We start from the raw sequence: 13,517 nt of genomic DNA on the forward strand, positions 1-13,517 counted from the left end.
CAAATGTTAGCTAAGCATAACCATTGAGAAACAAAGCTGCTCACTCCAGCTGTCAGGAAGTATACAATAGGATCAGTATGTCATTATACTTGCCCATTTAGACACATACTCCATGACCTAACTTCTTATTTTGCCCTGTCTCTTATATTTTCACAATTGTTCAGATTTCTGTTGTCTTTAGATCATTGTTTAAACACATTGATCTTCTTAGATATACTATATTGAAATTAGAAGCAATGCATCAAAACAAAAATCTTCAAATAATAAATGTAAATCCTCCCATATCATTGTTCTATATTGAAAAATATCATTTTTATTATTTTAAAACTATACACTCCTGAGTATTTTCTCTTCTATATTTAATTCTCAGCTTCCCCGCTCTGTGTGCAGTGAGAGCTGTGTTCCTGGATTCAGAAAATCCTCTCAGGAGGGGAAAGCTGCCTGCTGCTATGATTGTACTCGCTGTCCAGACAATGAGATTGCCAATGAGACAGGTAAGTGTCAGTCTGACTGGGGTATTTCCCACCTCTCCACAGTGTTCTGCAAGTTCTGTGAAGGAAAAGTAGAGATAAGTAGATAATTCCTGTGATTCTTTCAGTTAGAAGTAAAAATTTTTTCGTTCATTTTTTCAGCAATTTGGATGGTGCTCTGGACATTGGAACTCATACTTGATGTATGTTATTGATCTACTACAGCCATTGTTTCCTTCGGAGATAAGCTTTCCCCATCACAGAATAGTCTGCTTTATTTCACCATGGCATTTAACACACACACACACACACACACACACACACACACACACACACTATAAATTGCTGACTTTTATTTCAAACCATACTTAGTTCATAGTTAACACACATTGAAGGGTTGATTTCTTATGGCCCTTAGTTGGATAATTTCAGTCATGATTCTGGGTTCATCAGGAGTGATCAGAAAGGTCATATTTGATTTACCCATGTACATATTTAAAATTTTTTATTTTACATTTTTTAATTTTGTTTTATATGTGAGTGTTTTGCCTGCATGCGTGTATGTGCACATGTACTTGCTTAGTGCACATCAGAGTTAGAAGAGGGCATCATATCTTCTGGAGGTGGAGGCACAGTTAGCATTGACATCCATGTGGGTGCTTGCAACTGAAACTAGGTCCTCCTTAGGAGTAATAGTATCCTGAACCACAGAACCATTTATCTAACTTTATCTTTTTGATTTCCAGTATAAATAACATTCCAAATTCCCTTAATGAGTATCTTTTCTTCCCTGTTTTCCTCCATCCCCATGTGAGTACTAGAAACATCAAGCTATGTAACTTCCATGGCGAGGGATATCCTTCAATAACATAGGTATTAAAGATCTTATACATGTTGTGAACAAATATATATCCATTGGGGAGGTATGTCAAAATCTTATTATGAGAATCTTACATTGAACACAATTTTTTTAAATCAATAGATGCTATGTGTCATAATTTGAATGTAGATTTGTATCTCTTCTGTTTTAATTTGATTAATATAAGCCAAAGAATGTGATAAGTACTCATTAACTTGTTTTATACAAATGACTCTATTTTCTATAAAAAGTTAATGGAATCATTATTAAACATAGAAATGGTAAATTATGAAAGAATGTCTTGTGACAACTAGTTGAAATGATACTTTACCACTTCCATTAATGACAGTGTTGTAAATATGCAAGGCATAGATGTACACCCTTGTTCTTAGAACAAGACAGGACACTGAATTTGACAGATCCTCTTTTCCAGTCAAAGGTGGACATAGTAGAGGAACCTTATGTCAAAATATATCCAAGGAACAGAAAATAGGCATGAGACAATTGAAACAGTGAAAGTGAGGAGCACACACAGACACAATGTTGAATATGGAGAGAAAATAAAAGAGGATTCCTCAACCTTAACATTTATGTCTAATGAGATTATTCGTGTATCAGTAGTAATGTTTTGAGCAACATAATGGTTTTCCTGAACATTCAGATGTTTTAACTTTGCTTCATATAGATAGAAACTTTCAATTTTTTTGGTTTCTTTAATTTGCCTAATTTCAAACTGCATATTGATACTGGCTATACATACCATCGAAAATTTAATGTGTATATAGGTGCTTTGAGTACATTTGTGCCATAGTAAGTTCATGCACATGGTAATTATATTCATTGGAGGAAACTAGAAACATCAGTATCAAATTCCCAATCCCACATGGTTGCAGATTAAGTGGACACTTTGAAATATTTTTAGTAAGAAAGAAAAAGCTAAAACATAAATGCTAAATATTTCAAAACAGTGAATGCTATAACTTAAACCACATTGAATGAGGTGGGTGTATATTTAAAAAATGTGTTTAAATCTCTATAAAATATTTATCATGACTTATTTACTCTGTGCTTTCACTAAAGAATATAAGAGGTTGTGCATATGAAGCATTCATGCTCTGTTAGAAACCAATAGGTGTAAACACATGGGATACAGTAGAGACAGAGTGCCTTGATAGTGAAAGGGTAGCAAGAAGGCACATCTGGAATAAACATCAAATAAAATGCTGATAATGGAATAAAAGATTTTGTAGGCAATATCGAAATGATGAATTCAATAGATTTTTAATTAGAATTTTCAACCAAAATTAAATTTCAAATTCCACTTTGCAAAACTATGTACATTTTATGAGAAATACAAAATAGAAATATTTAATGAAAATATGGGATAAATACATTGATATTTACATATTTTGAATTCATCATGAAACTCACAAATTATTGTGGTGATATATTGTGTATCAAATGAAGCTTGCCTGAGGATCAGATGACAGAGCCAGCCACTAGATTAAACATAGAGGCCAGGTAGTGGTGGCACATACCTTCAATCCTAGCACTCGCAAGGCAGAAATCTGTCTGGATCTCTGTGAGTTAAAAGCCACCCTGGATTACATGAGATTGATTCAATCTAGGAGAGGAACAGAGCCGGGCGGTAGTAGTCACACATCTTTAGTCCCAGCACTTGAGATCTCATGCATGTTGCTACCAGTATTTGGAAAGCACACATACCTTTAATCCCAGCACTAGGAATTAAGTAATATGGCTGGACAGAGAAAGGTATATAAGGTGTGAGGAGACAGGAACTAAGTGCCTTTCCACCTAGGTCCTTTTGACTGAGGACACAGAGGAAAACAGTCAGAAGATTCATGGAGTGGCGAGGTGAGACATGGCAGTGGCTTGTTCCTTTGTCTCTCTGATCTTTCAGCATTTACCACAATATCTGGCTCTGGATTTTTTTTATTATAAGACCCTTTAGAAATTCAAGCAACAAATTATAAGTAGTAAAGTATCAAAAATTATTCCATGGCATACTAAAATTAAAACAAGTATTTTATATCTATCTATTAAATAGATATTTTCTCCCTGGAAATGATTAAACAGTTTCTCAAAGGGAGTTTTTCCATCTTTCAGGAATCTAATAATTCTCATTCCCACAAGTACTGTCAGAGAAAGGAACACAATGAAGAATTAAATCAATTCTATAGGAATAGTTAACCTGAATCTGATGACTGAGAACAACATTACAAGAAAGAAATTTCAAAGCACATACTCCTTATACTGAACTCACATGACAAAGTCACACAAGGTAATTCAGAAGGAGGTGATCCTATGATCAAGTTAGGTTTATGCAATTTAATTAAACAATTTATGACAATATAAATGAATAGAAACATAAATTATTACTTAATTGAAATTATATTTAAGTATAACAATGAAAAGTATAGACTTGTTCACATTATGTCCAACAAAGAAGATAGGCAGTATTGATCTGGAATGATTGATTAGAGAGCATTTAGTAATTACCACTATTGAGCACTGATTTACTTGAGTCTGGAACAACAGAGGAAATGTGGGCAAATGCCAGACAAAAGGTGCTATGAATTGGCTTGAGACAAAAGGGGAAACTGAACAGAGACTCATAATAATTTTAATTCCTGGGTAGATGTGGATCATTGTGTGAGGTGTCCAGAAAGTCATTATGCAAATGCACAACAGAACCACTGTCTCCAGAAAGCAGTGACCTTTCTGTCCTATGAAGACCCTTTGGGGATTGCACTCATCTGCTTGGCTCTGGGCTTCTCTGCACTAACAGCTGGTGTTCTTGGTGTCTTTGTGAAGTACCACCACACTCCCATTGTCAAGGCCAACAATCAGGCTCTCTCTTACATCCTGCTCATCACTCTGATGTTCAGTTTTCTCTGTCCATTGTTATACATTGGCCATCCCAACACAGCCACCTGTATCCTGCAGCAGAGCACATTTGCAGTCCTGTTCACAGTGGCTCTCTCCACAGTCTTGGCCAAAACTATTACTGTGGTTCTGGCTTTCAAGGTCACAGTTCCAGGGAGACTGATAAGGTGGATAATGATGTCAAGGGCTCCTAACCTCATCATTCCCGTCTGCACCCTCATCCAGCTTGTGCTCTGTGGAGTTTGACTGAGTACCTCTCCTCCCTATGTTGACTCAGATGCTCACTCTGAACATGGACACATAATTATTATATGCAACAAGGGCTCCAGTGTTGCCTTCCATTCTGTCCTGGCTTACCTCTGCTCCATGGCACTTGGGAGCTACACTTTGGCTTACCTGTCCAGGAACCTGCCTGACACATTCAATGAAGCCAAGTTCATCACTTTCAGCATGTTGGTGTTCTTCAGTGTGTGGGTCACCTTCCTCCCTGTCTACCACAGCACCAAGGGGAAACTCATGGTGGCCGTGGAAGTCTTCTCTATCCTGGCTTCCAGTGCAGGTCTCCTAGGTTGCATCTTTTTCCCCAAGTGCTATATTATTTTGTTAAGACCACATAGGAATGTGCTTTCTCATGTCAGGAACAAAGCATATTCTAGAGAAAAAGTCAATCTTACAGCTTAGTCTGTGTTCTCTTAATTACATGGAATTCTTCAAGCCTTTTGAGCACTAATACAATTGTCAGAGATAATATAGAAATTTAAGATTATATATATGTATATATATATTTCATTCATTGATGAAAGTCATCTTTATTCTCTCATCTTCTATTATTTACACATTTGTTTATATTAGAAGCTGACTTCTAATTTAGAAGCCTTCAAGCCTATTTAGTACCAATCCAGTTGTCAGAGATCATATAGCAATTAAAGATTTTCTATTTATTGGTTTCATTTATTGGTGAAATACATCCTGATTCTCCCATCTTCTAATATTTTTGCACATTCCTCTAAATTAGTATGCTTATTTCAATAAAAATCCATTATCTCTCTCAATTAATATCAAAGAAAAAATGAATAGGATATGTGTGTATTCTTCACCTCTTCAACATTGTACAACTTTACCATCATAGTCTCAAAAATTTTCATACATATCCAAGTGTTTTTGATGCACTTGATATATTTCCTGGATTCATCATACTTACATTTTATGTATGCTTTTGCTGTGAACAAAGGCACATTTAAAAAAATGAATATGATTTTGACATGAATATATTACTCTGTCAAATATTTGTGTAATGAGATGCATATTAGGATTGTGCAAAGACAAATTTATTTCTTAATTATAACCCAAGCTCAGATATCAGTTAATCAGATACATACCCAAACAGTCAGTTACATGAAGCTTCTGTTAAATCTGTGGTTTGAAAAGCCCTTCTGTAACCACTTCTGTACAACATGTGCTCATATCTATCTTCAACTAGAGATATCCAAACTGTTTGTGTCCTCAGTCATCTACAATTCTTCAATTTTGATAAATTGTTCTATATTTTTTCAACTGAAACTGTTTATTGTATAACTTCTGCATATTTATGAGTACTCATTTCTCCATATTGTATCAACATTCATAAAAATATGAAATTTTTAGGAACAGCATTTCTGACTCTTCTAATTTCTTGTGTAATGTACATTTGCATAAATTTCTAAGACATTATGTGCTGTGTGCCTTGTATCATGTCATTTGTCTGTAATAAGTCATTTTCTAGTTCACAAGCTGTAAACTTTTAAGAATAAGGTAGAGGATAAATTATGTCAATCATTATAGTAAAATTGAAAACAAGCCAGATTCTAATTTTGAGAATAGGTTCATCAGGGTAACTCTTAAAATACATTTTTGTACAATACTTTGTGATCATGGTTTGTCCTCCCTCATCTCCTCCCAGATCCTCCTTAATAGCCCACCCACCCAACTTAATGACTTCTTTTTCTCTCTATTTAGAAAACAAACAGGAAGGAAATCCAAAAAGAACAAAACAAAACAAACAAAAAACAACAACAAAACAAGGCAAAGTATGTAGAATACATGGAAATGTAGACACACACATACACACACAAACATACACACACACACACACACACACACACACACACACGCGCAAACATAAATTCACACACAGATGTATATACAGGCTGCAACATAAGCTATTGTAATAGCAGATCTTGGGGGAGTAACCAAGTTACATCTACTTTGACTTTAGGTCCACTCCATGAAATGAAAAATATATCTGATACTGTTTTCATGTGTCAAAGCATCTGAAACAAGATAGCTCAAGGGCCTAGGGTAAAACCAAATACTACAGTTCTATTAAAGGAACACAGCAATAAAATGAATACTCATGACATTCTACAATGTATCAGTGTCTTCTTCAACTGTTGTAAAAGTAGCTTTCTTCTGCAGCAGATGAGAGCCAATATAGAGACCCACATCCAGATGTTATGCTGAGAGTGATAGGCAGTGGAATTCTCTGCCCTAAATTGCATGCCTCCATCTAATCCCTCCCCTCAGGACACAGGGAACACTGTGGTAGGTGAGGCACAAGGAGTGTTGGGCACAGAAAGTATAGAGGACACCAAGAGAACAAGACGTCTAAATGAACAAGGTAGATGCACATTTGAACTCACAGAGACTGAGGCAACATGCACAGGGCCTGCAGCAGTCTGTACCAGATGAGTTCCCAGAGCTGAAATGGGAAGCATTCATATTCCTCCATTCCTAACCCAGTAGCTATTTCCAATTGCTAGCCAATTGCAAATTAAAGTCTAGTTGTCTCTAAGAGTCTCGTGAAGGCAACAAAAACTTCTTTTAAGTATAGGCTGCAAATGTAGCACTAGATTGCCAAGCGAAAGCAAACTCAGTGGTGTTGTTGTAGTATCATAAGTCTTGTCAGGCTTTTCATTTTTACTCTTTTATTTTATATTACATATTTTGTGTATGTATTATGGCTTTTAGATAAGTGGTTTTCTGAAATTCCTGAGAGTGTGAACAACTGGGTCTCTGTGTCTATATCTGTTTCTTATGTGCTTTCTTGGACAATTTTCCTCTTGTGTGGTAGTTTTGAACTATTTTAGTATGGTATTTTTAGTTTCATATGCTACTATATTATTTTTTATTTTATAAGTATTGCTTAGAAGCCTGACTGTTTTCTTTTTTTTTTCATTTTTTAAAGAGATTTTTCTACTCACCCTACATAACACCCACAGATCCCACCTCCTCTCTCCTCTTACCCCCCAGCCCTCCCTCACAAACCACCTCCCATCCCCACATCCTCCAAATCAAGGTCTCCCATGGGGAGTCAGCAGAGCCTGGAACGCGGAACCTAGGTAGGTCCAAGCCCCCAGAGTAGACCAGTCCAGGCATCCCCTTGATCACTGCCAGTGGTCCAAGGTGGAGTCATCCCTGTGGATTCCTGAGAGCTTCCCTGGCATCCAGGCTCTTCCCACTCCCATGATGTTTTCATCTATCACAGTATCTCCTGCCCTGCTCTCCCACTCCATCCCCGCTCCTGCTCGACCCTCCCATTTCCCTATGTTCTTACCCCCCATTCCTTGCCCTCCACAACCCCACCCCCTACCCCAAGCCTGCTCATGCAGATCCCATCCACTTCTAGTTCACTAGGCTATCCATGTGTTGCTTCCAAGGTCCCTCCCTGTCAGCTAGCCTCTCTGAAGCTGTTGTCTGCAGTCTGGCCATCCCTTGCCCTACATCTAGTATCCACTTATGAGTGAGTACATACTATGTTTGTCCTTCTGAATCTGTGTTACCTCACTCAGGATGATATTTTCTAGTTCCATCCATTTGCCTGCAAAATTAATAATATCATTGTTATTTACTGCTGAGTAGTACTCCATTGTGTGTATGTGCCACATTTTCTTTATCTATTCTTCAGTTGAGGGGCATCTAGGTTGTTTCCAGGTTTTTGCTGTTACAAATAATGCTGATATGAACATAGTTGAGCAAGTGTCCTTGTGATTAAGATTGAGCATTCCTTGGGTATATGCCCAAGAGTGGTATGGCTGGGTATTGAGGAAGATTGATTCCCAATTTTCTGCGAAACCGCCATACTGATTTCCAGAGTGACTGTACAAGTTTGCATTCCCACCAACAGTAGAGGAGTGTTCCCCTTGCTCCACATCCTCTCCAACATAAGCTGTCTTCAGTGTTTATCTTAGCCATTCTGATAGGTGTAAGATGCTTTCTCAGAGTCGATTTGATTTGCATTTCCCTGATGACTAAGGATGTTGAGCAATTTCTTAAATGTCTTTCAGCCAATTGAGTTTCTTCTGTTGAGAATTCTCTGTTAAGCTCTATAGCTCATTTTTTAAATTCGATTGTTCAGTATTTTGAAGTATAGCTTTTTGAGGTTTTATGTATATATTTTGGAGATAAGCCCTCCGTCAGATGTGGGGTTGATGAAGGTATTTTCCCATTCTGTCTTATTGACCATGTACTTTGCCCTAAAAAAGTTTCTCAGTTTCAGGAGGTCCCATTTATTAATTGTTGCTCTCAGTGTCTGTGCTACTTGTGTTATATTTAGGAAGTGGTCTCCTGTGCCAATGAGTTCAAGACTACTCCCTACTTTCTCTTCTATCAAGTTCAGTGTAACTGGATGTATGTTGAGGTCTTTGATCCACTTGGACTTGAGTTTTGTGCATGGTGACAGATATGGATCTATTTTCAATCTTCTGCATGTTAACATCCATTTATGCCAGCACCATTTGTTGAAGATGCTTTCTTTTTTTCCATGGTACAGTTTTGGCTTCTTTGTCAAAAATCATATATTCATAGGTGTGCGGATCAATGTCAGGGTCTTCAATTCCATTCCATTGGTCCACATCAGTTTTTATAGCAGTACCAAGATGTTTTTATTACTGTAGCTCTATAGTAGAGCTTGAAGTCAGGGATTGTGGTTCTTCCAGAGTTTGTTTTATTGTACAATATTCTTTTGGCTATCCTGGGTTTTTTGTTTTTCCATATGAAGTTGAGTATTATTCTTTCCAGGTCTGTGAAGAATTGTGTTGGGATTTTGATGGGGATTGCATTGAATCTGTAGATTGCTTTTGGTAAGATTGTCATTTTTAATATGTTAATTCTACCTATCCATAGCATGGGAGATCTTTCCATTTTCTGATATCTTCTTTGATTTCTTTCTTCAGAGACTTAAAGTTATTCTCATATAGGTCTTTCACTTGCTTAGTTAGAGTTACCCCAAGGTATTTTATATTATTTGTGGCTATTGTAAAGGGTGATGTTTCTCTGATTTCTTTCTCAGCCCATTTATCATTTGTATAATAGGAGGACTACTGATATTTTTTTTTTCGAGTTAATCTTGTACCCTGCAAACTTACTGAAGGAGTTTATCAGCTATAGGAATTCCCTGGTAGATTTTTTGGGGTCACCTATGTATACTATTATATTGCCTGCAAATAGTGAAAGCTTGACTTCTTCCTTTCCAATTTGTATCCCCTTGATCTCCTTATGTTGTCTTATTGCTCTAGCTAGAACTTCAAGTACTATGTTGAATAAGTATGGGGAGAGTGGACAGCCTTGCCTTGTTCCTGATTTTAGTGGAATTGCTTTGAGTTTCTCTCCATTAAATTTGATGTTGGCTGTCTGTCTGCTGTAAATTGCCTTTATTATGTTTAGGTATGTTCCTTGTATTCCTGATCTCTGTAGAACCTTTATCATGAAGGGGTGTTAGATGTTGTCAAATGCCTTTTCAGCATCTAATGAGATGATCATGTATTTTTTTTTCTTTCAGTTTGTTTCTATGGTGTATTACACTGACAGATTTTCATATGTTGAACCATCCTTGCAACCCTGGGATGAAGCCTACTTGATCATGGTGGATAATTTTTTTGATGTGTTCCTGCATTTGGTTAGCCAGTATTTTATTGAGTATTTTTTCATCAATGTTTATAAGGGAGATTGGTCTGTAATTCTCTTTCTTTGTTGCATCTTTGTGTGGTTTGGGTATCAGGGTAACTGTAGCCTCATAAAAGAAGTTTGATAATGTTCCTTCTGTTTCTACTGTATGGAATAATTTGAAGAGTATTGGTATTAGCTCTTCTTAAAATCTGGTAGAATTCTGCTTTGAAACCACCTTGTCCTGGGTTTTTTTTTTTTTGTGACTTTTAATGACTGTTTCTATTTCCTTAGGGGTTATTGGTCTGTTTAAATAGTTTATCTGTTCTTGATTTAACTTTGGTATGTGGTACCTATCCAGAAAATTGTCCATTTCTTTTAGATTTTTCAATTTTGTGGAGTACAGGTAAGTATGACCTGATGATTCTCTGCATTTCCTCGTTGTCTGTTGTTATGTCTCCCTTTTTATATCTGATTTTGTTAATTTGGATATTCTCTCTCTGCCTTTTGGCTAGTTTGGATAAGGGTTTGTCTATCTTGTTGATTTTCTCAAAAAAAAAAAACAACTCTTTGTTTCATTGATTTTTTTGTATTGTTCTCTTTGTTTCTATGTTTTGATTTCATCCCTCAATTTGATTATTTACTGGCATCTGTTTCTCCTGGGTGAGTTTGCTTCTTTTTGTTCTAGAACTTTCACGTGTGCTGTTCAGTCACTAATGTGAGATTTCTCCAACTTCTTTATGTGGGCATTTAGTGCTATGAAGACTGTTCCTCTTAGCTCTGCTTTCATAGTGTCCCATAAATTTCAGTACGTTGTACATTTGCTTTCATTTTCATTAAATTCTAGGAAATCTTTAATTTCTTTCTTTATTTCTTCCTTGACCCATTGGTGATTCAATTGGACATTATTCAGTTTCCATGAGATTGTACGCTTTCTGTAATTTTTATTGTTGTTGAAATCTAACTTTAAGCCATGGTGGTCCGATAAGATACAGGAGGTTATTTCAATTTTTTTGTATCTGTTGAGTTTGCTTTGTGACCAAGCATGTGGTCAATTTTAGAGAAGGTTCCATGGGGTGTTGAGAAGAAGGTATATTCTCTTGTGTTAGGGTCGACTATTCTATAGATGTCTATTAAGTCCATTTGAGTCATAATGTCTGTTAGTTCCCTTCTTTCTCTGTTAAGTTTCTGTCTGGCAGACCTGTCCATTGGTGAGAGTGGGGTGTTGAAGTCTTCCACTACTAGTGTATGGGGTTTGATGTGCAATTTAAGCTTTAGTAATGTTTCTTTTACGAATATAGGTGCCCTTGTATTTGGGGCATAAATATTCAGAAGTGAGACTTCATCTTGTCAGATTTTCCCTGTGATAAATATGTAATGTTCTTCCTGATCTCTTTTGATGGATTTTAGTTTGAAGTCTATTTTATTAGATAGTAGGATAACTACACCAGCTTGTTTCTTAAATTCATTTGATTGGAAAGTCTTTTCCCAGCCTTTTATTCTGAGGCAGTGTCTGTCTTTGAAGTTGAGGGGTGTTTTTTTTTTTTTTTTTTTGTGCAGCAGAAAGATGGATTTTGTTTTCCTCTCCATTCTGTTAGTCTGTGTCTTTTTATAGGTGAATTGAGACCATTGATATTAATAAATAGTAATGACCAGTGATTGTTAATTCCTGTTATTTTTTGGTGGTAGTGTTGTATGTTTCCCTTCTTGGTAATTGTTGGTGTGGGACTATCTATTGCTTGTGTTTTTGTGGGTGTATCTTACTTCCTTAGGTTGGATTTTTCCTTCTAGTGCTTTCTGTAGGGCTGGATTTGTGGAAAGATATTGTTTAAATCTGGTTTTATCATGGAATATTTTGTTTACTCCATCTTTGTTGATTTAAAGTTTTGCTGGGTATAATAGTCTGGGCTGGCATCCATGGTCTCTTAGAGTCTGCATAACATCTGTCCAGGACCTTCTGGCTTTTAGAATCTCCATTGAGAAGTCAGGTGTTATTCTTGTGGGTCTGCCTTTATATGTTACTTGGCCTTTTTCCTTTCCAGCTCTTTATATTTTTTCTTTATTCTGTATGTTTAGTGGTTTGATTATTATGTGGTGAGGAGACTTTTTTTTGCATCTCATCTATTTGGTGTTCTGTAACCTTGTATCTTCATGGGCATTTCCTTCTTTAGGTTGGGAAAGTTTTTTTCTATGATTTTGTTGAATATATTTTCTGTGCCTTTGAGTTGATATTCTTCTCCCTCTTCTATCCCTAATATTCTTAGGTTTGGTCTTTTCATGGTGTCCCAACTTACCTGGACGTTTTGTGTTATAACTTTTTTGGCTTTAGTGTTTTCTTTGACTGATGAATCTGTTTCCTCTATTGCATCTTCAACACTAGAGAGTCTCTCTTTCATCTCTTGTATTCTGTTGGTTATGCTTGCATCTGTAGTTTCTGTTTGTTTACTCAGATTTTCCATTTCCAGCCTTCCTTCAGTTTGTGTCTTTTTTATTTTATCTATTTCAATTTTCAAACCTTGGATTGTTTCATTCACCTGTTTAATTGCTTTTTCTTGGCTATCTTTAAGGGATTTATTGATTTCTTCCAAATTTTTGTTTGTCTTTTCTTTGAATTCTTTAAGGGTAGTTTTCATTTCCTCTTTAAAAGCCTCTATCATCTTTTTAAGGTCATTATTAAGGTCTATTTCTTCTGCTTCTTCTGCTTTGCAATGTTCAGGTCTTGCTGATGTAGCACCACTAGGTTCTGTTGATGCCATATTGGTCTTTATGTTGTTGACTGTATTTTTGCATGGGCGTCTACCCATCTCTTTCTCCACTTGATTCAAACGGTGTCTGTGTCTGAGCGAGCCTCTCTTGGTCTGATAGATACTTGGTCCAGTGGGAGCTCTTTGTCTAATCAGTGCTGATGGACTCTTTGTCTTAGGGAGCTGCTCTTAGTCCAATTGGCACTTGTGGGCTCTGTCTCAGGGAGTAGCTGCAATGTAGGCATGTGGGTGGGTTGGTAGGTGTGGGGCTTGTGGGTTCCAAGGCTGGTGGGGGATGGTGGTAGTCTGACTTGTCTGCAGGAGGCCTGCCTATTGGCTTGAGACTGGGTCTGCAATGGGTGGTCATGTGGGGGCACAGGGTTGTTCTCCTGGACCCTACCTAGACAAAGACTCACTTCTTAGTCCAGTTGGGTCCTGGCAGGCTCTGTCTCAGGGAACAGTTGCAGTCTTGGAGGGTGGGTGATATTTGGGGGAGGTGGAGGCTTGTGGGTTACAGAATCTGATGAGGGATGGTGATAGTCTGACCTGTCTGCAGGAGGTCTGCCTGTGTACTGGCCTGTAACTGGGACTGCAATGGGTGGTCGTGTGGGGGTGCAG

General features: G+C 37.1%; 1 pseudogene; it reads left to right on the forward strand.

Annotated features, from left to right (window-relative positions):
* The window catches only part of LOC131897923 (vomeronasal type-2 receptor 116-like), a 60,168-nt pseudogene that overhangs the window by 16,028 nt on the left and 30,623 nt on the right, over positions 1 to 13,517 (forward strand).

This window comes from Peromyscus eremicus, chromosome 23 (genome assembly GCF_949786415.1).
Source record: "Peromyscus eremicus chromosome 23, PerEre_H2_v1, whole genome shotgun sequence".
Taxonomy (NCBI): domain Eukaryota; kingdom Metazoa; phylum Chordata; class Mammalia; order Rodentia; family Cricetidae; genus Peromyscus; species Peromyscus eremicus.